Source organism: Hoplias malabaricus, chromosome 18 (genome assembly GCF_029633855.1).
Source record: "Hoplias malabaricus isolate fHopMal1 chromosome 18, fHopMal1.hap1, whole genome shotgun sequence".
In the NCBI taxonomy this organism is placed as follows: domain Eukaryota; kingdom Metazoa; phylum Chordata; class Actinopteri; order Characiformes; family Erythrinidae; genus Hoplias; species Hoplias malabaricus.
Window position 1 is genome coordinate 16947090 of NC_089817.1, and position 21904 is coordinate 16968993.

Consider the following 21904-nt stretch of genomic DNA (forward strand, 5'->3'; position numbering starts at 1 on the left):
AGCTGTAACAAAAATTGCTTACTGGCTCGGATACAAAGATGTTAGAAGCTACAGCACATCACAGCTTGCTCTGGGACTGCATAACTGCAGATCGGTCAGAGTGCCAAGTTGAACCCAGGCCACAGCCAAAAGGGCAAATATTGGGAATGTATGAATCAAACTCAACTGAGCAAGCGAAAGAGGTAGCTTGGCCTCATGAGCCACATTTTGTTTTAAATCATGTGCACAGACAGGTAATTGCTCATCACTGACATGGGGATGAGATGGTAGCAGGATGTTCTATGGGAGGAGGCAAGCAGTTAGAGTCAGTGTGATGCCCCGGGCAAAGTTCTGCTATGAAACCTTCAGTCCTGACATGCATTGAAATGTTACTCTGGCATGTACCACCTATCTAACAAACATCTCCAACTAATTGAGTATCTATGGTTTAGCTCCAAGAAGACCCCGCTCTCAAAAATGACAAGACTTAAAGGATCAGCAGCATATGGCTTGATGCCTGATCCCACCAGACCCCTTCTGTTTCGGTGGGTCTAAATTGTTCTCGTCGAACGAAAAAGAACCTACACAATATTAGGCATGTTTTAATGCTGCAGCTGATCTATGAATTTCCAAAGGATGTGCAGACTCCTAATACTGAGGGAAAGCAGCTTCTTTAAGTTGTACCCACTCTAAATAATAATAATAAAAAAAAAGAAAATCAGCTGGACCCCAAACTTATAATCTTACGTCAGTACCTTCATTCATTCATTGTCTGTAACTGCTTATCCAGTCAACAAGTACTCCTCACTACAGAAAGAGAAATCCACTGGGTGGCGTCAGATCATATCCAGCTCCGCCCACATCCAACTCCTTCTTCATGGGAGGTTAGGGTTAGGGTAAGGGTTAGCTTGTACTGGGAGGAGCCAGTTTTAGTCTAATCCAGTGAAAACACAATGAGGGAGGAGCTGGATCACATCCAATTCCTCCCTATGTATTTCTGGTTCTGCAGCGCCAGCCTTCTCTCTATCCAGTTCAGGATCGCGGTGGGTCTGGAGCCTATCCAGAACAGGCAGGAACACACCCTGGAGGGGACTCCAGTCCTTCACAGGGCAACACACAAACACACACTGACACGCTCACATCAAACCGGAGCACCCGGAGGAAACCCACATTGACATGGGGAGAACACACCAAACTCAGACAGACAGAGACAGTCACCCGGAGCAGGAATTGAACCCACAACCTCCAGGTCCCTGGAGCTGTGTGACTGAGACACTACCTGCCGTGCAAATGAATATCATCACCACAGACTTAGCAGAAAAGTATTAGCTGTTAAGGGGCAAATTTCGAATTAAGCTTCATTTCTAAAACATTATTGGATAAATAAGTGTTGAAAATGATTATATTTTAATAGTAGTGTACCGTGAACAAATTAAAATAAATAAATTATTAATTGGATTGACTAGTATGGGAATTTGGCACAAAATAATGATATAAACAAAAACCAAAACATATTAACAGCTGGAGAGGTCAACCTACTGTCTCATTAATCTTTTATTTATTAACTGCTTTCCATTCAAACTTGTTTGCACTTCTCTATTATAACTATTTATAATAAACACGTCTTCAAATACTGTTATGTTATAATTTTCATTATAACATCCCATCTGTATTTGGTGTCTGGAGCGTTACAAACTTTCTCAGTGGGTCACAAGCAGATTTATTATTTATACCCCACTCGCTTTTTCACATTCACACTTGCGCACATACACGCAAACCTCTGTAAACACATCTGTCACAGCCTGGTACAAATAAGGCTCTAAATCCCAGAGTCTAGCTGGCTGGTCAAACAGTTCACTGGCCCCATCTCCCTCTGTGTTTTGATTGGCATCTGGGCCCCCTCAGTCACCAGCACGGTTAATATAGCTGCACATTTTAACACGGATACTCGGGTGGGATTTTGACATTGCGTCATGAATATGATGAAGACACAAGTGATGTTATGTGCCCCTCAGCTATTATCTATTTTACTATCCTCCTCCCTATATATCAATCTCTCCTGATGCGATGATGCAGGGAGCCTAAAATAAGACCAGTCTATCACTATGTGGGGCTTAGACAGGGTCAGACACACCAGCAGATGGCTGGGATTCACAGGATGCCGTTTCAAGAGAAACAGGACATGGATATTGTATTAAGCAGTTAATACAGTACTGTGAGTGAGCAGCACTTCGTGTGCAAACAGCATAAGTGAAAGTTATTCCCCTTTTTTAGCGCAACATTTAAGCCGCTGGACCAGCAAATTTACTAGTTTAATAAGCATGTTTGAACAAAGAAAATCACTTAAATTACATGCCAAAAAACTTAATCACTTTAGCTTATAACTACAGTATCTTTATTTCTAAAATATTTAGGGTACAGTAAAGCAAAAGCCTAATAAATGAGACGACTGTCCATAACTTGAAGACGGGTGTTCGGAGGACGTATGCACACCCCACACTCTGTCTTGTAAACTCTGGTGTTGTTACTATGTCACGTGTTAATGTGACAATATTGGCACTCCTAGAACATCTCTCAGCCAATCACACTGTAGGGTCGGAACTAACCGTGGTATAATCAGATATAATGTAGAAATTGATAGACACTGGGATTAACAGATGCAATATGATTAGTTGTTCCTTTTTAAGAGCTACACGACAAACCAAAGTAATTATGGGCCTCAACTTTTGAAACAAAATCATTGACTGTTTCAGTGTCTAAAATTTCCAAACTTTAAATTCAAATCAAAAAATCAAACTGCCCAGAGTATCTAAATCCACCTGCTTACCCATGAAATAGCCAAGGATTGTTAAGCCACCAGCTACTGGCCATGACCCAGTTAGCAGTACCACCCACACGGAATGAAAACACTGTGTCATTGTTTAAAAAAAGAACAATCGCCATTTGACCTGTTCTACATCTTACTGTGCCCTACAAACTCAAGTGCATAAAGGGCAGAAACATTTTTTTTTCTTTTTATTATTTAATCAAATACTATTTTGTTTGATAGTGTGTGAGTGCCTTGTGACTGGCTGGCACCAAGTCCAGTGTGTGTCCCTACCTCACACCCAGTGATTCTGGGTAGGCTGTGGACCCACTGCGGCCCTGAACCGGATAAGTGGTTACAGACAATTAATAAATTAATTATGAACTATGTGTGAGCAAGTGAGTGAGTTACAAGCCAGTTCCACCGTTATACAGATGATAGGTTACATAGGACTCACACTATCTGAACCATTGCCTAGTGTATAAATAACAACTGTGTGATAAGAAAATCATACAAACATCTTAAACAAAATAGAGACAAAATACAAGGTAAGGAGTCCTCCCACACACAGTCAACTCATGTGACTTCAAATTTCAGTTTGAAAATATCAAGTTCACAGTCCCGTACTGTTCGCAACAGTAGCTTGAACACCAACTGTAAAGCAGTTGTGTCTGGGATGTGCCTGAAATCACTCTTCACAGCTTCAAGCACAGCTCTAAATTCTTAAAAGAAAATTACACCAACTTTAAAAGATTCTGCATAAACAATGTGTTAGTTTGTACACAAAGCCTATCAGAGTGCTTTCACATAGTTTAATCTATTCATGGTAGGGAAATAAATGCAGGCAGTTGGTAAACAATATAGTACCCAAAGAAATCTTTTCAGATTTATCACTAATTCACAAAACAACTATCAACATATCAAGACACAAATATTTTGAGTATTAAATTACTTAAAATAAATCATTCCTAGTTTAATAAGTTTCACCTAAATTTAATAATCAATTATCTGAAAATACTGCTCTTATCCATTACTCACCTGGAATGAGACCCTACCCTGTGGCCACCTGTTAAAAAGCTTTCAATATTGGAAACAAAATATTAACTCAAAGGGAAATATTTAATGCAATTTTACCATTATCACCATTACAAATAAAAACTCACATCTTGCTTTAGTGGTCCTTTTGGATAATAAATTAAACAAAGCGGATATTTTTGATATTGCCCATTTTCACTGCAAAGACAACTGAGTATTTCTGTAACAAACTATTCAACCTCAAATCACTGAGAATGAGGTTGTTGGAATCTCGCTGACTGAATTATGCAGAAATTCTTCTTCCGATCACTGATTTTGACACTAAATTCATTCTTGTTTATCAGTATTACATGTTAAGAAACAAATCCCTAATACCTTAAATGTGGCTCAATATTACTAAACCTTCCAGCTTCCCCTTCATTCATTAATCACAGATTTAGGAATATGCAATTATTCCCTGTCTATATTTCCTCTTACCCTTCCACCTCTGGCCTGCAGCTCGAAAGCTCTGCCCACCAAGTTGGTAGGATTGGTTCCTTAGGTTAGTTATTTTACTAACTAACCTTATACAGGCATTTTAACAAAGCAAAAACACTGATTATCACTGGAGGCGGTCTTCTAAAATTTAGCTGAAATTCCCTACAACAGTAAGTAACACCCACACGCTGCGAGAGCTGGAGAGTCCGACACAGAAAGAGAAGACTTCACTTACACTCACACCGGCGACTCGGAGATTTCAGGCGGGTTTCATCTTTATTATTTATTCGCTGGGATTTGTAGCGCTTAGCCAAATTTTAACGTCAATAAACGACAAAGAGCGTATTCTCTGTCTCCCTCGCAGTCTGCTTTCCCAGCCTACGCCCCCTCGTCTAAACTTTCTCTCCGTCCTTTACTCCCTCATTCTCTGTCTCTCAGCCCTTTAGTAAATTTCCATAAACATGTCCTCTCCTCATTTCTGCGCGCGCTCCTGCCGTTAACCGAGTACCCGTTATTACAAACAGCCCCCTGTACGTCACCGCCACTGGCGCGCGCGAGCATTCCTCTCAGCAACTAGCGCTGACCAAAGCATACAGTGACGTCACATATAGGCGGAGCAACGGAGTTAAGCCACATCCACGCGACGCTTCCATTGGCTAAGACCGAGCGCCCTCACTCATCGCCCCTCCCACGTGCCTCTTTCCGAATTGCCGGATTGCTGAGAAGATCCTGCTGAAAGCATGGATTGCCTCACAGCCCAACAATCCCAGCGGACAAGAACTGGGTGGGGTGGGAGTCGGAGAGGAGACAAGGGTTTAGCCAGAGTTTGACAAAACAAAAACGCGCCTTGGTTAGAAAATGAGGTTTCCTCTTCTAAGAAATAAGGTTATTCAGAAAACAATGCTAGTCCAGCTTAAACTTTATTTGTCCCAAGTTTTGTCACCTTTCCTAAAAGGTGCATTCTGCAATTTTAAGGTGCATCCATTGTTGACCCTTATGGTCAACTGTGCCCGCAGAGAACGCATAGCTTCACAGAAAAGCATCCCAGCCAACATCTGTGTGAGGCTCATATCAGCAGCCCAGCTGTTTACACGCAAGGTTTGCCTACGGTACAGGATGACCCCAAATATGTATGCCCTCCTGGGTCTGTGGTGGGACCAGAATGTTTTAAATTTAGAGCCTATGCAGGCTGTAAATTGAAAAACACAGTCTCTCACTAACTTGAGCGACTATTGTTACTGCGACGATTGGGGTTGAAGCCCTTATTGCTTTTATTTTAGAACTTACAGTGGGCACACTAAGGTCTACAGATTATTTGGCCATATAATATACTGTGGCCTTATAATGATAATGTGCTGAACAAATTTGATGGACAAATCTGATGCAGGACAAGAGGACAAATTAATAAAAATGTATAGGTCCCAGTGAGAGGGAAGTTCCTCTGGGCGTATTGCATAGCATCTAACCACAAACCACACAGCAAATTTGAGTTCTAATTTAACACCACAAGTGTTAAAATTAACACCTTTGCAGTATATATGTGGCAACCACTCCGAGGATAAACTGACATGTTTGTTTAAGTCTTTAACATTTTAATGTTCTAACTCTCAGTTTAGTTTATTCAGCTACAAAGATGTGATGCTCTCACACTCCATTAACATAAATATTTTAAACATAATTTTAACACGAACTGTAGTTAAAAATATCATTCTTTGTGTCACTAGCACTAGAGTGACAAAACAGCACATGTTTTATTTCACTTTATAAAGCTAAAGAACTATACTTTGACTAACTCTGCAGAAAGTTGGCAACATCTGCACACTATGAGCCTCCTCATTTGCTGAATCCGCTCTGTTATTTTATGTGGCCTACCACTTTGTGGCTGAGTTGCTGTCATTCCCATTGCTTCTAATTTTTATAATACAGTTGACTGTTGAATATTTAGTGGTGCGGAAATTTCACGACTGGCCTTGTTACACGGGTGGCATCTAATCACGGTTCCATGCTGGAATTCACTGATCTCCTGAGGGCGACCCATTCCTTCACAAATGTTTGTAGAAGCAGTCTGCATGCTTAGGTGCATGGTTTTATGCACCTATGGCCATGGAAGTGATTGGAATATCTGAATTAAATTATTTGGATGGGTGAGTGAATACTTTTGCCAATACTTTTGGTTTTAAAAAGCATGTTGAAATGCTAGAAGTCCAACAGATGGGAAATGCATTTGGAGGAAGCATGTTTTCTCAACTAAATACTTTTTAAGATTTTGTCCAAAAAATCACTTACTACTAACCTTTTAAAAGCCATGGTTTATGAATAATAACACACATTATATGGCCAACTCATGTTCACCAAATGCTTTTTTGGAATTGAAAGGGATAAGTTGTTTAACCCTCTTTGCTGCAGTAACAGGCTCTACTCTTCTACTCATTCTAGAGGTATTGAATGGTTCTCTATCACTAAAGAGAATGCATTTGCACTCTTCCACAGTTCAATGCTGAAGGGTTTATACTGTGCTATCCCCATATTTGGCATTGGCCATGATCACTTCAGGTCCACATATTGTTGCATCCCATTCTACTGGCAATGCTTTTCTATGGTAATTGAATGAAGTGTGTATGTACAGTTGAATGCCTGTCAGCAATTCTCTCATTTGAAGGGGTTGAACACAGCTGTGCAGTTCTGCTAACATTTAGACATGTACTTTATCACATATACTAGAGAATGTTTCAAGATTAATATTTAAAAGGTTAACATTATACAGGTTTATAAATGTTTTACCATCTGCTTATTAATGGCTATTAATTAGGTTGTAAACACAAGAAAATTCATTAATAATCATTTATAAAACACAGATTGAAAGGGTAACAGTGACCTTTTATTTGCCAAATATTGAACCTACATCCATCTACATTTTAACCTCAGATCTGGCAGAACACTGACCTAACTTTGTCTTCTCCATCAGTCGACATTAACCCTGTCAGCTTCAGCACATATTTGATAACCACCACGTTGAATTAATTAACCACTGATATAGTGTCTTTTTAGACATTGGTCATGTGGTGTGTACTTTAAAATATGAAATTACTAAATTCACATTTTCAGTATTAGACAAAAAAAATATATAAAATCAATGTCACAAACGTTTTAATCTCGCATCAGCTCCAAAAGCAGAACTCGCAAAATACACAGCTTTCTGAAACTGAATTTCAGGCGATGAAAGTTGCATAACACATGATGTCATCGGAAACAACTTTTAGGTGAGGCGGCCACGGATCTGAGGATTACAATCCACCCTGTGCCTGCTTTCCAGTTTCAAACTAACACACACGTCAAAGGGTTGTGGATTACCGAATGCCAAATAAAACATTAGTTTATGATAGTAAATTAAGTCTCAGTCTCTCTCTCTCTCTCTCTATTAAAGAAAGCAGTCATTCTGTCATTGCTAGGGGGACAAAATATTAAATGCACTGACAGATCCTGGAGGGATTAAGCACTGAACATCAATCATTGCCCTAAGCTGTAGGATTGGATGCACTGGACTCTGTGCAGTGGCATCCAGCTTCCAGATTAACGCCCACACCTTCCACCAACACCACTGACCCCCTGCCTCCACATGCCATCACACACGTCTGCAGACATCTCCATCCCAGACAGATTGCATAATCCTCCCAGAGTTAAATTTTTAGAATGATTAGAAGAGTCTGATAGATTAGCATTAGCAGAAGGATGCACTGACATTGTGCTGTGAAAGAGACTGCAGGAATATAGAACTGAAAGCTGTAAAAGTTTTACACAAATCTGATGATATACTGTCTGTCAAACAAATGGATTTCCAGGCATAAGTGCTTTGGATAATTGAAAGATATTGAGTGATGCACCACATGGCAAAAGTTACATAATTATATAGCTTACACGTTATTGTGTTTATGTATTATAGATCCACATCCACTGCTAAAATATGTATAAAGCCACTAGGAAAACATGGGTCAGAGAAGTGACTGTCATAGGTCACAGAGAGTGACCATCATCGGATGTTACGTTTGCCACTAGTCATGAAATTTCTGCTCTTCCAAATCTGCGATTGCCACTTAGACATGCTTATTGTAAGTCTGAACTGTTTAGGATCAACAACAACTTAAACATTAAGCAACAGACCATGCAAATTCATAGCAAGACCACCTAGTGCTGAAGCACATAATGAGAAGGAATGCCCTATGCTCTGTTGCAGTGGAACAGTGGAAGGACTGTGTGTCTGAAGTTTTATGAAATGAGATTCTATACGTTAGGTGCTGCACAAAAGATCGAGGTAACAATCCACATGTAAAGCATGCTACAAGTGGTCTCCTTATGTGGCAACATGCTTAGTTGTATTCAGAAAATTCTGAAAGCTTGGATACTTGGATATCCTCAAGTTATTTATGAGTAGGGTATGTTCCAGTGTGTAACAATAGAATTTTTAATTCTTCACCAGTCTTTCTTCAGTCCCAGGATGGCATTGTGCAGGTGAGAGGCATTGACGAGAAAAACGGGATATATAAAAAAAAAAAAAAAAAAAAAAAAAAAAAAAAAGGAATTGTGACATTTACACATTACATTAATAAATGATTACAGTTAAGTATTGTGGCTCGATTTTTTTTTGGAATGTGCGCCCTTCTCATGTAGTTACCCTCTGGTCTGTGTTCCAGTCAGTTCTACCATGTACAACTGTTTACTTTAGAACCCTACCTTTGTTCGTGCTGCCATTCATTTTGAGTACGAATTATGCCTTTCACCAGTGATCATGTGCAGTGTTAGTGCTCTGATCACTGTAACTGAAACAAAACACTGATTAGTTTACATACAAGAGCAGACCCCCCCCCCCCCCCACACACACACACACACACACACACTGAGGGAGAGGTGAAGTCCCCCACAAGCCCAATGTAGGAGGGAGCAGAGAAATTTGTCAAATAGCACACTTCAAATTTTAAAGTACTACAGAAATTAGTAAAAACAGGCAGTGACACTACGAAATGCTACCAAATAAACCACAGTTCACTCATAATACAGTGATACTGTTATTTCGATTAGTGTGTAAAACTTAAGTAAAAAAAAAAGTCTGCAAACTCCTTAATGGTGAATTGGTTTAGTCATGAATTCCCCAGTTTAGGGAACAGAGTAACAAACAAGAAGAGACATGTGCAAAGGGTAAAAAGATATGCAGCCACCCCTCTTACCCCTTTTAATCAGGTTATTCTAATGAATAATTTATGTCAGAAAAAGGATGTGTGCAAATTTTTTTGTTAAAATAGTTTTTTTAATTATACATTATTTATTTATATACTAGATATACTACTGTGTATGTGTTGTCTTACAACGTTATACATACTTATATTTGTTTAGATTTATAAGTATATTTTTTTCTAAATATCATTAAAAAAAGGTACAGTATACAGAATGCAACCTCCTCTACATTTTTTTCTGAGGGGCAAATGGTTGTGAGCAAGTGTGTGTGTGTGTGTGTGTGTGTGTGTGTGTGTGTGTAGGGTGGGGGTTAGTACTAAAGGGTGGGTTTGCCCAGGGCGTCACACAAGCTAAAACTCCACAGGCATGAACACACAATCTTCCTAGTCTATGGACTTCACCCACAAAAGCAGCCTCCTTTTGTATTGTGGTTGAATCTAGGCAAGTCTAATATACCTACCATCTCTAGAGATGTAATCATTGTGTGGGACAGCAGTTTATGAAATCGCATTAGGTCAAATTTAGAGAAAGTGTCATTAAGACACAAGTCCAATCTTCTTTGCTGTAATGCAGCCTGCAGGCCTCTCCTCTTACATAATACTGTGTCATGAATATCACAAGGGAAAAATGACTCAACAGAGCAGAGTCCCAGGACACCACAAAGCAAGAGAGTGCAAGGGAGAGAGAGAGAGAGTGAGAGCGCACCCTGAAGGGGGAGGAGGTTGACCTTGGTGGTATGTTAAGCCAAAATTCATCTTTGCTATTACCTTCTATGGTCCAGGCCTTCATTTTTATGAATCATTAAAAGGGAATGTAATGTTCCAAGTTATTCTTCTAGCCGATGAAAACTTGATATCTGTGTTTGTTTGAGCATAGTCAGTGTATAATGTGTTTTTGTTTGTTTTTTTACAACTGATTACAGACTTATTCTGATATTTTAATGCAGCATAAATCTGAATGTGTGTTGTCTGACATTATTCTGTAGTGTATTCCATTCCATGCTGAACCCTCAGTTTCCTCTGAGACAATACTAGCTAAATGCAACTTGCACTCTGCACATTACAAACCAAGGACATTGCATATTCTAAACATAAACATTTCAACTTTACACCCTTCATATTTGTAGCTCTTCTTGTATTTTAACATGATTCTAACAGAAAACCTCCACATCTGCCATAAAAGACCCCTTATATATGACATGGTGTTCATGACATGAAGGCTAATCACTTTTGTGTGTTGCTCTGGATAAGAGTAATCTGCTAAATGCTGTAAATGTAAATGCGTCATCAGCATATAGACTATAGTCAGAAACACCACTTTCTCGTGGTCTCACTGAAAAATTAACTGCAAAACTAAAATGCCCAAAACATTTTGCTTTAACAACGATACAGCTTCAAGTAAATAGAAGCAGGATTTCTCACAATTCATGAGTGCTATGCCACTAAAATCACATCAGTGCCTCTGAAATGTCCTGGACAGAGCTTCACCATTCCTGAGAGCATGGTTCCACTGCTTCTGGCTGAGTGCAGGTGGCATAACTTGGCACTCAGACATGGCACTGGGCATAGTGAGCTTGCAAGGGTTCATATTGACAATGTTTTTCTATTGCGTATATTCAAATATACGAATATTGGCTAATATTTGCATGCGTATTTATGAACAGTATAACTAAATAAATAAGTTAATTTTGTTACAATAGGTTATGAAATGTCAGAAAGACAATAATAAATTGTATTAATGATTCTATTTATTGATCATATTTAATGTGCAGTACTGGTTAGTATACTATTGTAATATATGGATATATAATGTTTTACATTTACTGTGAATTAACAATTATAACAATAAAAATCATTTAAAAATTACTTGTAAATATGAAGAACAATAACACGTAAATATGGTTTACACAACAAGTTGAACACTTTTTTTATAAACATAATGCATAAATGGTAGCGTGGAACACTGCTTGAGCAATCTTTGCTTTTATGTGATTCGAACAAAGTGATTCACTCTTTTTTAGCTAAGTTTTTACAGGATGCTTTCTGAGGTAAACTGTAGCCGTGTTGTCAAGGTAACGACTGACATGCTGGAAGAGCGGTAAAGACAGCGGGCTTGGGAAAACGAGAGATTGTTCATAATGTAAACCGTCAAAATGACCTGGTTATTCCAGGTTTATGTGCTCAGAATACTTTTATGATTTATAATAATAATTTCAAAACAAATGCTAGACTAAAACATGCTCCAATATAATTAAAGTCACAGCTCTTTGGACATGAGGGTTTTTTATGTGAAAATTATTATATCTCAAAATTTCAAAAAGGTCAAAATGACTGTCTCTTCCTTTCTAGTGTTAGCATCGGTGGTGAAGTAATGAATGCAGAGTATCAGTGAGACACTGAGGCTGGAGATGACAGAAAGACCTTTGACTTGACTCATGCTGCCTACGGAGAGGCCAAGTGCACGTGGCCCTACTCTAATGCTAAGGCACGAGTGATGTCTGTGCGTCTGTGCGTCTGTGCGTGTGTGTGTGTGTGTGTGTGTGTGTGTGTGTGTGTGTGTGTGCGCGCGCGCTGAGCTTCTAATTGGGCCTGATTCTGACTGTGGTCTATGCCCAGTGTGGCATATCCGCATGTCTCCTCTTTCTTTTCCTCCCCCCTTGCTCTTTACTGTGGGAATATTCCTGAAGGAAAGGCGCGTGTTGCAGGGTAAACGAGATGGGCCAGAAATAATCTGATCCTTTAAATAACTCTGTGTGTGAGGGGAGGGGAATACACCACCACAGGCAATAAAACATACACATCAACTTGCAACTTGCCCTGTCACAGCGTCCTATGATGTGTGAAACAAAACAAAGCTACTGTGCCCAACAACACTCATTCACAGTAGAAAAACCACTACATTACATGGTGTAATTGTTTTTTTATAAACTGAAAAATAATAATACAGTACTAATAACAATTCTTCTTTACCAGTATAATACTCATTTCTGCGGTTAGCTTATTAACTATAACCTGTGGTGCCAAGCTATTTCACGTTGTTAATAGTCTCCATGCTTTGCTCATATATGCATTTTTGTAGAATCACATTGTAGACCTGGATGTGTTATATAAACAATGTCTTTTGCCTATATAGCGCATGTCTGCAGGGCATCTATACACCGCTGGCCATGTTGAGTCAGAGTGCAGATGGCAGGCCAGCTGCCGGTGCACTGGGACAAACTTGCTTGCATACAGCAATGTTTACATGTTTAGAAGCCTGAATTATGCATGTGGTCCTCATTCTGATTTAGAGACAGGGTGGTGGAACTATTGTTTGTTCGCTTGCACAGGTAGGAGAAATGGAGAATGAGGTGAGGGACCCTGACTTTCACACAGCATTGGAAAATAAAAAGCAGTGACACTTGCTCAGGGCACTGAAAACTACATTATCATTCTGCAAATATGAAAAACAGATGCAGATATAATTTTCTGTGTCTCTTCTTAAACAGCACACAAAAAATTCATATAATTATCCCCAAATGAAATTAGTGTGACCGCCTTCATTGATCCAAAAAGAACACCTCAAAATGAAGGTGTCATGCCAGAAAACAGGAGGCATGATACTATATCACACAAAATGGAAAACATAATCTACATAACATTTCACAAGTTTGACCATGAAATCTATAAAACAAATCAGGAAACCTGATGCCTACTTTTAAAGAAACATTTTTGCTCCTGGGCTCCCCCTACATTGGAAGTGTCCCAAACTCAAGGGAGAGAGGGGTGGTCTACTACCCAAAACAGCCCAGAGTAGCAAAGACAGAGTCTATTCTCCCTATCACAGGTCTGTGAATCATCACAATAATTCTGAAGCTGTAATTTTGAGGTGAAAATATGACTCAGCGTTCCTCCATGTCATTCCCTTGCTGCTTCTAAAAGATTGTGATTGGCCAGGAATTTGTGATCCATATCTGCAAGGTTCACATAGATTTGAAGTTCCAGTCATTCGAAGAGTGACACACACATACACATATTGACTCACGCCTATGGGTCAGCCTTGGCCTAATGGGTAGATGACCACGTTTGGTACTAGAAGGTTGCTGGGTTGACCCCCAGGACCGGCAGGAATATCCATATCTGAAGTGCCCTTGAGCAAGGCACTAAACCCCCAAATGATCCCTGGGTGCCCACCGCTCTGGGTGTGTGTTCAAAACCCCTAGTGCACTAGTGTGTGTGGCACTAGTGTGTGTGTGTGTTCACTGCCAGAGATGGGTTAAATGTGGAAGACACATTTTATTGTACAATGACAAATATTTGCACATTATCTTATGAACACTTTTGAGTCGCCAATCCAACTACCAGCTTGTGTTTTTGGACCCTGGGGGGGAAACTGAAGCACCCGGCGGAAACCCATGCAGACACAAGAAGAACACACCAAACTCCTCATAGACAGTCACCCGGAGAGGAACTTGAACCCACAACCTCCAGGTCCCTGGAGCTGCGTGACTGCAACACTATAGATATCTGTAGATATTGCCCATGCTAATATTTCTTCCTTACGTCACGTCAGTGTTTTCTCTCCATCAATTCACTAGAATTTTCAAAAAGCTCATGTTAGTGAAGTGTGCTAAATATTTATAGTCATGTTCAAAGTAATTAATATACCATCTCATACTCATTAAGGGTTACACAATTTCTTGTTTTGTTAAATTTATATTAGGACACATTTATTAACAAACAACATATAACTTTAGTTGCAAGTTTGTCCAGAATAGTATTATTCTTTTAACTATTCAGATAAGAATATTCTGGACAAACTTGCAACTAACATTATATGTTGTGTGTTAATAAATGTGTCCTAGCATCTGCAATATCTACAGACCATTCAGGATCATAAGTAGCTTTTCCACGACACACTATCATTGTTAAAATTTGAACTGAAGGCTAAAGAATGGTTCGAGCCAAGCTCATTTAGATGGTCACATTGTGTATAGCACTAGCGGGGATTTTATAGTGATTAAATGATAATAAAGTCAATTAGCCATGGCAAACAGCTTGTTTATTGGGTACAACTTTGCTAAACATTAGGCAAAACTCTCTGTTTTGCCTACACTGCAGTACATGGAGCTTGCCTGATCTTTCATTAATCCTCCCTGTCTGCAAAAAGCATCCCACACACAATCAATTAGGGTATGTCAACAGTGTGTGCAAACACCCCTGGAAAGATCATCATTTGCATTGTACCCTTTATAGCAGACCAGGCATAAATGCATAATTCTAAAGAGCAGAAGCCAGAGTCAACAAACCTCCTGCAACTCAGGAGAACACAGAGCCTGGGCTCAGAAAGGGGCAGTTGGCTGAGGGTGGGTGTAAGGATATTCTAGTATGAGCGAGTCACATGCTTGATGGCATAAATGGTCACTCACACTTTTTTCTCTGGCAGTAATAAAGACTCACTTAATGTACATTTAAATGACTAATTCGGAATGCATGAGTGTATTTGTGTTTGTCTTTTTGTTTTTTTAAAAACTAAATATAGTGTCAGAAAAAAACATAAGGAAAACTATATATGGATTTACTTATTTTCCCTTAGAGTCTGAGGCAAGTGTGTGATGCAAGCTGCCATGCTTCCTTGAGTCCTTGAGTTTGCTCTAAAACTAGTTCTACAAGCATTTTAAAGCTGTCAAATTACTATTTGTTCAAAAGATTTAGGATATCCTTTTTAAAATGCAGTTAAACATTTGTTCCAGTATACTGTTATATCTCTTGCAACATCTGTAAAGAGAATGAATAATAGCCTCCATGTAAAATTTATATTTGGAACAGAAATAGATATTATTGCTGTTGTGGAAATTATTATTTTTTTATTATATAATATTTATATAATAAATGGAAATGACTACAACATTTAAGAATTGTTTTCTTTTTTGCAGTAAAATTACATTTCTGTAGATAATGATTAATTAAAATTACATCACAGTGTCAATGTAGTGTCCCCTACTGACTACTCACTACATGTTACTGACTATAGCATATCTATTTATTTTTCTAATTCATCAGCCCCTCTCTAATCCATTCAAAGCATTGCTGTTTAGCAATTATTATTTGGCTGGTGGTGCAATTTTAACACTGCGGTGACTTTGAGTAGTTGGTGACATGGTAGATACATAACAAAGAGACACACTGTCATTTGTCTGAAGCATTTTCGTCATGAAGCACTCATGTAAGTTCTAATGGTGCCAGCGGCATTCAGACCACTTTTACAGGGACACAGACCCAAGCATTTCAGCGGTTCAGCTATTTCCCTCAAACACAAACCAGTTCCATAAGGAGCTTGTGGCATTAGAAGCTTGCATGAAAATATATCCTGTCTGCAGCAGTTCTATGGCCAAAAACAGACTCCTGATGAAGGTTTAGAGGCTGGTTATACACTACATTATATAGACTACACTCTCTGTCCACTAGCAGTAGGAACTAAGTAAGTGGCCAGTGATAACATACACACAGTATGTGAGAAATATTACAGAGAATGATACTGTAAAATCTTCTATTATGTATGATATGTTGTGTGCAGTTGGAAAAGCATTACATTTACCCTGTATGTGTTAGTAATCTGTGGTAATCCTTGACATTTATCCTTTCAGTCTTTGAGGATATAGTCTTTGAGACTAAAACTGGTATAAGGCCTGAGGAAGCTACATGTCAGCCACACCTTGCTTTTCACCCTTAACTAAATCCTCAAAAAAAAAAAAAAAAAAAAAAAAAAAAAATCCACAGGTGAGAATGTCCCTGTCATAATGGCTTCCCTGCAGTGAGGATGCTTGAAGATCAATCCTTAGCTCCGACAGGTTCAGACAGTAACCTACTCATACCTGCCAATCAAACAATGCCCTGAGAAAGATTGAGGCGTGGCTGCCAACATCTGTATGCTGAACTGTACTATAGCATCCAGGCCAAACATGTGAAAATCAACAGACAATTTATTATTCATTTGAAGAATGGATTTCACTTTTGCTTACTATTACTGGGCCAAAACTGGAACTATAATTACTGACCGCAACTATCACTTTGTGCTTGCACACTGTTGTAATTATAGGGTGAATCCCATTTCTTAATTTTATCACTACCCCTTGTTGTTGAGTTGCAAGTTGTATGTTTAAAATTTTCCATTACAAAATGGAACAAACTTCCAAGAGCCGATTACATCATCCAAACCCAACAAGAGCAGTGCATTATCAGCTTAATCTGCTTTTGTTTGAAAGTTCCACATTAAATCACGCAAGTAGCCATATGCATTAGAATGTAACCGCTTCAGTGTTTATATTGGATCTATGAATTTTACGTAACTACTGAAACATCTGTATACTAATAGTAATCTCCATTTCAAGGGGTATATGGCCCTATACCTCTTTTCAGGCAACCTACCACTAGTCAAAATAGGGGAGGGGTATAGTGGGGGCTAAGTGGTAGGGGAAAGGAGTGAAATAGGTCTCATCCCTAGTCACACAAATATCAACATTGTGGATGGTTCCTGTAATAGACAACAAGAGAACAGCCATCTACATCTACCACTAAAAAAAACCCCAGTCATACAGGTTAAACAAAACGACTTTGGCTGCTAGCATTGGTGGAGTTTTTGTCTTATGCAGTGTATAAACTGTGTGATTTTTTAAACCTGGCTTGTTTTAGTTTCTACCAGGTAAACTTGAAAACTATTGGCAATGCCAACACGAATGCATGACAGATCCACCCCCATGCTTCATGGCTGGCATGGTTTTCTTTGAATTAAAAGCATTTCCTTACTTCCTCCAAGTGTACTTTCATTGTTAGCCACCAAAGACTCCTATTTGTAACTAATTTAGTTCCCAGCACTTGTTTCCAAACTCATCTGGTTTGACTGGGTCTTCCGTAGCATACTTCAAACGCTGAGTTTTGAAGGGCCACCCATAATGGTTTCTACTGATGAAGATGAGGTTTGGGCAAATAAACCTGTACAATGGAACAGTGCAGCCACACTCCTGACTCAGTTTCAATCCACCTTTTAATGCCAGCACACTTGCAGAGATTTCTTCCAGAAAAGGTCTTTCAGAGCTTGTCTTGATCTCCATAATCCCCCTGAACTACCACTTCTCAATAACATTCTGCAGGGCAGAAACCGCAAACAGAACTTTGCTTGCTTCTTATAGCCTTCACTTTTTTGTGGACATTGATTACAGTCATTTTCAGATCTTTAGACAGTTGCTTAGATGAACACAAGGTCGCTGAGGGTTAACACAGCATTTGAAGAGTCAGAGAATATATATGTAGAGTATTTTTTATTTATTTATTTTGGTCATTATTTTTCTGTTTGTTTTTTCATCTGTGGTCTCTTTGTATGAAGAGAACTTTATTCTGCATTTTAAATGTTTGAAATGTGCTATAATACAGTGTATTGTTTCTAATATTATTATTAATATAAGCCTTTTATATATTATAATACAGCTTGGAAAGTAGGTTCTGCTGAACATCTATGATCAGCCCCAGGCCTAATTTGCTAGTCAAACTAGTCAAAAAAAAAAAACATATGAAGTCACATAGTGGCTGAAACTGATCATTACATTCAATATCCCTCCAAAACAAGTCAAAATTTGCCTAATTAAGCTGTCCAGTGTCTTCTGATTTTTATTTTATTTCTTTCTTAATCTTGGCTGTCATATCTGTTTCAGTACAGCCACAGCAAACAGACTCTCACAAACACCACACTGCTCTCGCTGATTTTGAAAGTGTTATATGGTCAAGGTGATGTGAGATTCGCACTTTCTCTGGCTGGCATCAAGTCCATAGCAGTGGGAGATGCCAGTTCCCACATCCATCCTCTTATATTTGTTGGTCCCATATCGCTTCACAAACGCACTCAGAAGCAACAGACCATTGCAAATGGTCACACTGGAGGATGTCTTTCTGATCCTCTAGGATACTAGTCCAGCACAGTTTGAGAATTTACACCTGACTTTAATGAGAAGATTATCGTTAGGGGCCAACTAATAAGAAACGTGTTGCCAATAGCAATTTGAAACACAATATTTGAAAATGTCAGCTGATAGGAACACAAAATTAAATGTAATTCAGTGGTTTTAGTTAAGCATCAAACACCATTGTGGTCTACAATTCTCAGTTGTCTCTCTAATCAGCAATGAATATTTAGATTTTAGATTACTTTTAATCTAAAAAAGTAATAATGAGAAAAGTTACATTACAAATGTTTTAAACAACAGTGCTGATTTATTATTGCAAGAAAAAACTGCCATAAAATGAACAAAGAGCTATAATAAACTTCTTAAATTCTTTCATAGCACTGATTACTTTTCACAGAACCTTTATGCCTAAGGGCTTGATTTTTTTTTTTTTTTAAGGGAACGTAGATTTGAGAAGCAGGTGAATTGAAGGAAACACCCGGCCTGCATTTCTTTTCCCCTGCACTATTCATTGTCATAGAAAGGTTACGCCCATGCCTGTCAGAATGGTCAGTTCTTAAATATTGTTTACTGTATCAGAGATCATTTCCCTACAACATATAATAACCCATTTGAAAATATGGGTGTTTTTAAAGAGCTCAAATGTAATGTTATCATATAGTACTGTGCTAAAGTCAGAGGCCACCCTTCCTGTTTTTTTATACTTTCCAGGAGATATTTTTGCAGATAAACAACTTATAAAAAGAAGAGGGAGGTCATAGAAAGTCTGTGAAAACTGGAATTTGAAAAATGATTAAAAGACAGATACAGTGGGGACTAGACTGCCACAAGTGTCACCATCAGATAAACAAATGTTTTCATTGTTGAGAGATGGGAGGAAAATAAACTATTGCTTCAGATCTGAAGAAAAATATATATATATATCCCCAGGCATTTCTGTCCCTCCCTTCGCTGTGAGACAGCAAGTCAAAACTGTGGGTCTGCAGGAGCATGTAGTGGTCCAGAAGCTATTACCGAGAATTGGAAATGACCTCAGCATCAAATATGTCTTTGGGATTGCCAGAATAGTGAGAAGCAGAAAATGCAACTGACTTGTAAAAGTCAAGTCATGCTTCTTATATATAAAGACAGTCAGGGCTGAAACATAAATCAGCCTTAAAGGAGACATTAATGATCGTAATCAAAACACTTTTTATAACATTCAGATGATGTTTCCTCACCATTCATTAGCTCTCTAGTCTTTTTGTGCGTTTGAAACCTAATGTGTATACGAAGCCTCAGTGTCTCTGTCTGGTATGCTTGCTCTCTCTGTCTCTCTCTGCTCATGGCAGAGACATCTGCAGCATTTTTAAACAACGGCAAGAACTGAAACATTAAAAAACACAAGCTGAGATGTTGATATTGTTCTATTCCTACTCCATTGGTAGGTAATATTGACTTTTTTTTCTGCTGTTTCTGATCACTCCAAATGGAAATGTCTCCAAATTCATGAGACGGCTAACTGCATTATTGAACTAAACAACTGGAGTTAAACATGAGTTATAAAAACTTTAACAGTTAAACTCTTGCCATGTACAAACATCATTTTCATTTTCCCCCTCAAACACACTGTTCCATCTTAAAAGAATGTAAACGACCAGAGAGAACTGAGCTTCATGACAATCTCTGACAAAGATCTGAAAAACTGAAAGCAATATTTATTCCATAACACGCAAAACTCTGCAGGTCTTAGACCCCAAAAAACAGCAGAACTAGGTGTTCATTGTCTACACATATCATATGCCTACACTTCTGAACTCTCATAGCAATAGAAATGACTTAAAGCTTCTTTCTGTCAATGATGATAGAACTCCACCCATTCAGGCCAGGCTGGATTATTAACATTCATCAAGTCTGATCCTGATCCAAGTACATTATCCACCACTGATCTGTGAAAGTTGCCATGCGCTCTACAGCCTGTATAAGGACTTCAATAAATAATTCACCAGTGCTTTGACACATTTTTAGTTGGACAAGCAATGAAAAATGTCCACAAAATTGTCACTTTTGACAAACGTGCCTAAAAAGACATAATCCACCATTGCATTCTGTGAAGTCAGAACCCAAAACCAGCTCAATGTGAGCACATGGGATTTGCCCAAAAGTTCACAGATGCCACAACACATATGTCAAACTGTGGCTTTGATTCTATTCTTGAAGATAAGCCAGAGCAAGAGGCAGTCTGTTTCCAGTGCTGTGTGCTGTCTTATCAAACACTGCTGAATCACATACACAAATGCAGTCACACAGTCAAAGATATGTGCTCCACTACACTTATAGGCAGGACAGGGAATATGATGAACAATACATTCCATTTCTGATCATCTTTCCGGGGATATTTCAGAGGAAATGAGATATTAGATTGTCAGTTTCATAAATCAGGAAGGAAGGAAGCATCTCTACAAACCTGAGGGAGAATAAAGGATTTGGGTCTCCTAACAACCACCTGAAACCTGGCAGAACACCAAAACTGTTATCATCAGATATTTCATACCTAAAGAAAACCCACATCAGTATTTGTCCATACTTCCTTTGGAAGAAGAACATTCAACAGTATAAAAAAATTCTTAAAACATTGCTGAAAAATGAAACAGACAAAATTGTACAAAATCTGTAGCTTCTTGAGTTCTCACAACAATGGATTGATCATATCAGATTACCAGATTACAAGATCACTAAATGTATTTTGGATCACTTGGATCAAAAAAAATGGACCTTGAAACCAACTTCTAAAGCTGAACTTTATACATGTGGGAAATATTCCTGAAGTTAATATACTAATTATTGGAGGTCTCCTTTTGCTTGGAAATCAAGGGTGATTTATTTATTTATTTATTTTTTACTTTTATACAGTATTTAATATTACATATCTTCGACTAGTTACAATTTGTACAGTCATTTTTTTAAGTCACTGATATCAAAAGTCCTTTGTGTATTTTATATACATGGTAATGTATCAGAAATATATTAATAAGGTTAACAGGGCATTGTAGTAGGTATTATTTTGCCAGAAGTGATAACATGACAGCCCACTGGTGTTACACACACACAAACACATTCTACATATGTGCTCAGAACAGTGACCAGAAGAGAGCAGTGTGTTTACAGGTGGAGCTAAAGATGAACACTGCTACACACACACACACAAATATATTTGTTTTCTGCTTTATGGTGCTATTATATATATTTCCTTTAATATTATGGAGATTTACCCTTATATTGCCTTCTTGCCTAATCCTTAATCATTACCCTTATTCTAAGCTTTAAAAACTGTAAATATATTGATTAGTTTAATGACTCATCCACAGACACACACACACAACCTTTGCTACCTCTGATGTTTTACATAAGCTGGGAGAGGCAGCGTGCTCTATAGATGCTTGTGGTTGATGTAAGGGGTTGTGTGT

The 21904-nt window shown here is 38.5% G+C and overlaps 1 protein-coding gene across 4 annotated transcripts in view; it reads right to left on the reverse strand.

The window, feature by feature from the left end:
* trim3b (tripartite motif containing 3b) overlaps positions 1 to 21904 on the reverse strand; it is a 52498-nt gene that overhangs the window by 21962 nt on the left and 8632 nt on the right. For 2 of the 4 annotated variants that reach the window (XM_066650358.1, XM_066650354.1), the window contains exon 1: positions 4533 to 4792. The exons of the other annotated variants lie outside the window; for them this stretch is intronic. The gene's annotated coding sequence lies outside the window, so the exon portion shown is untranslated. Of the gene's footprint in view, positions 1 to 4532; positions 4793 to 21904 lie in introns of those variants that run through there. 4 annotated transcript variants of the gene reach the window in all.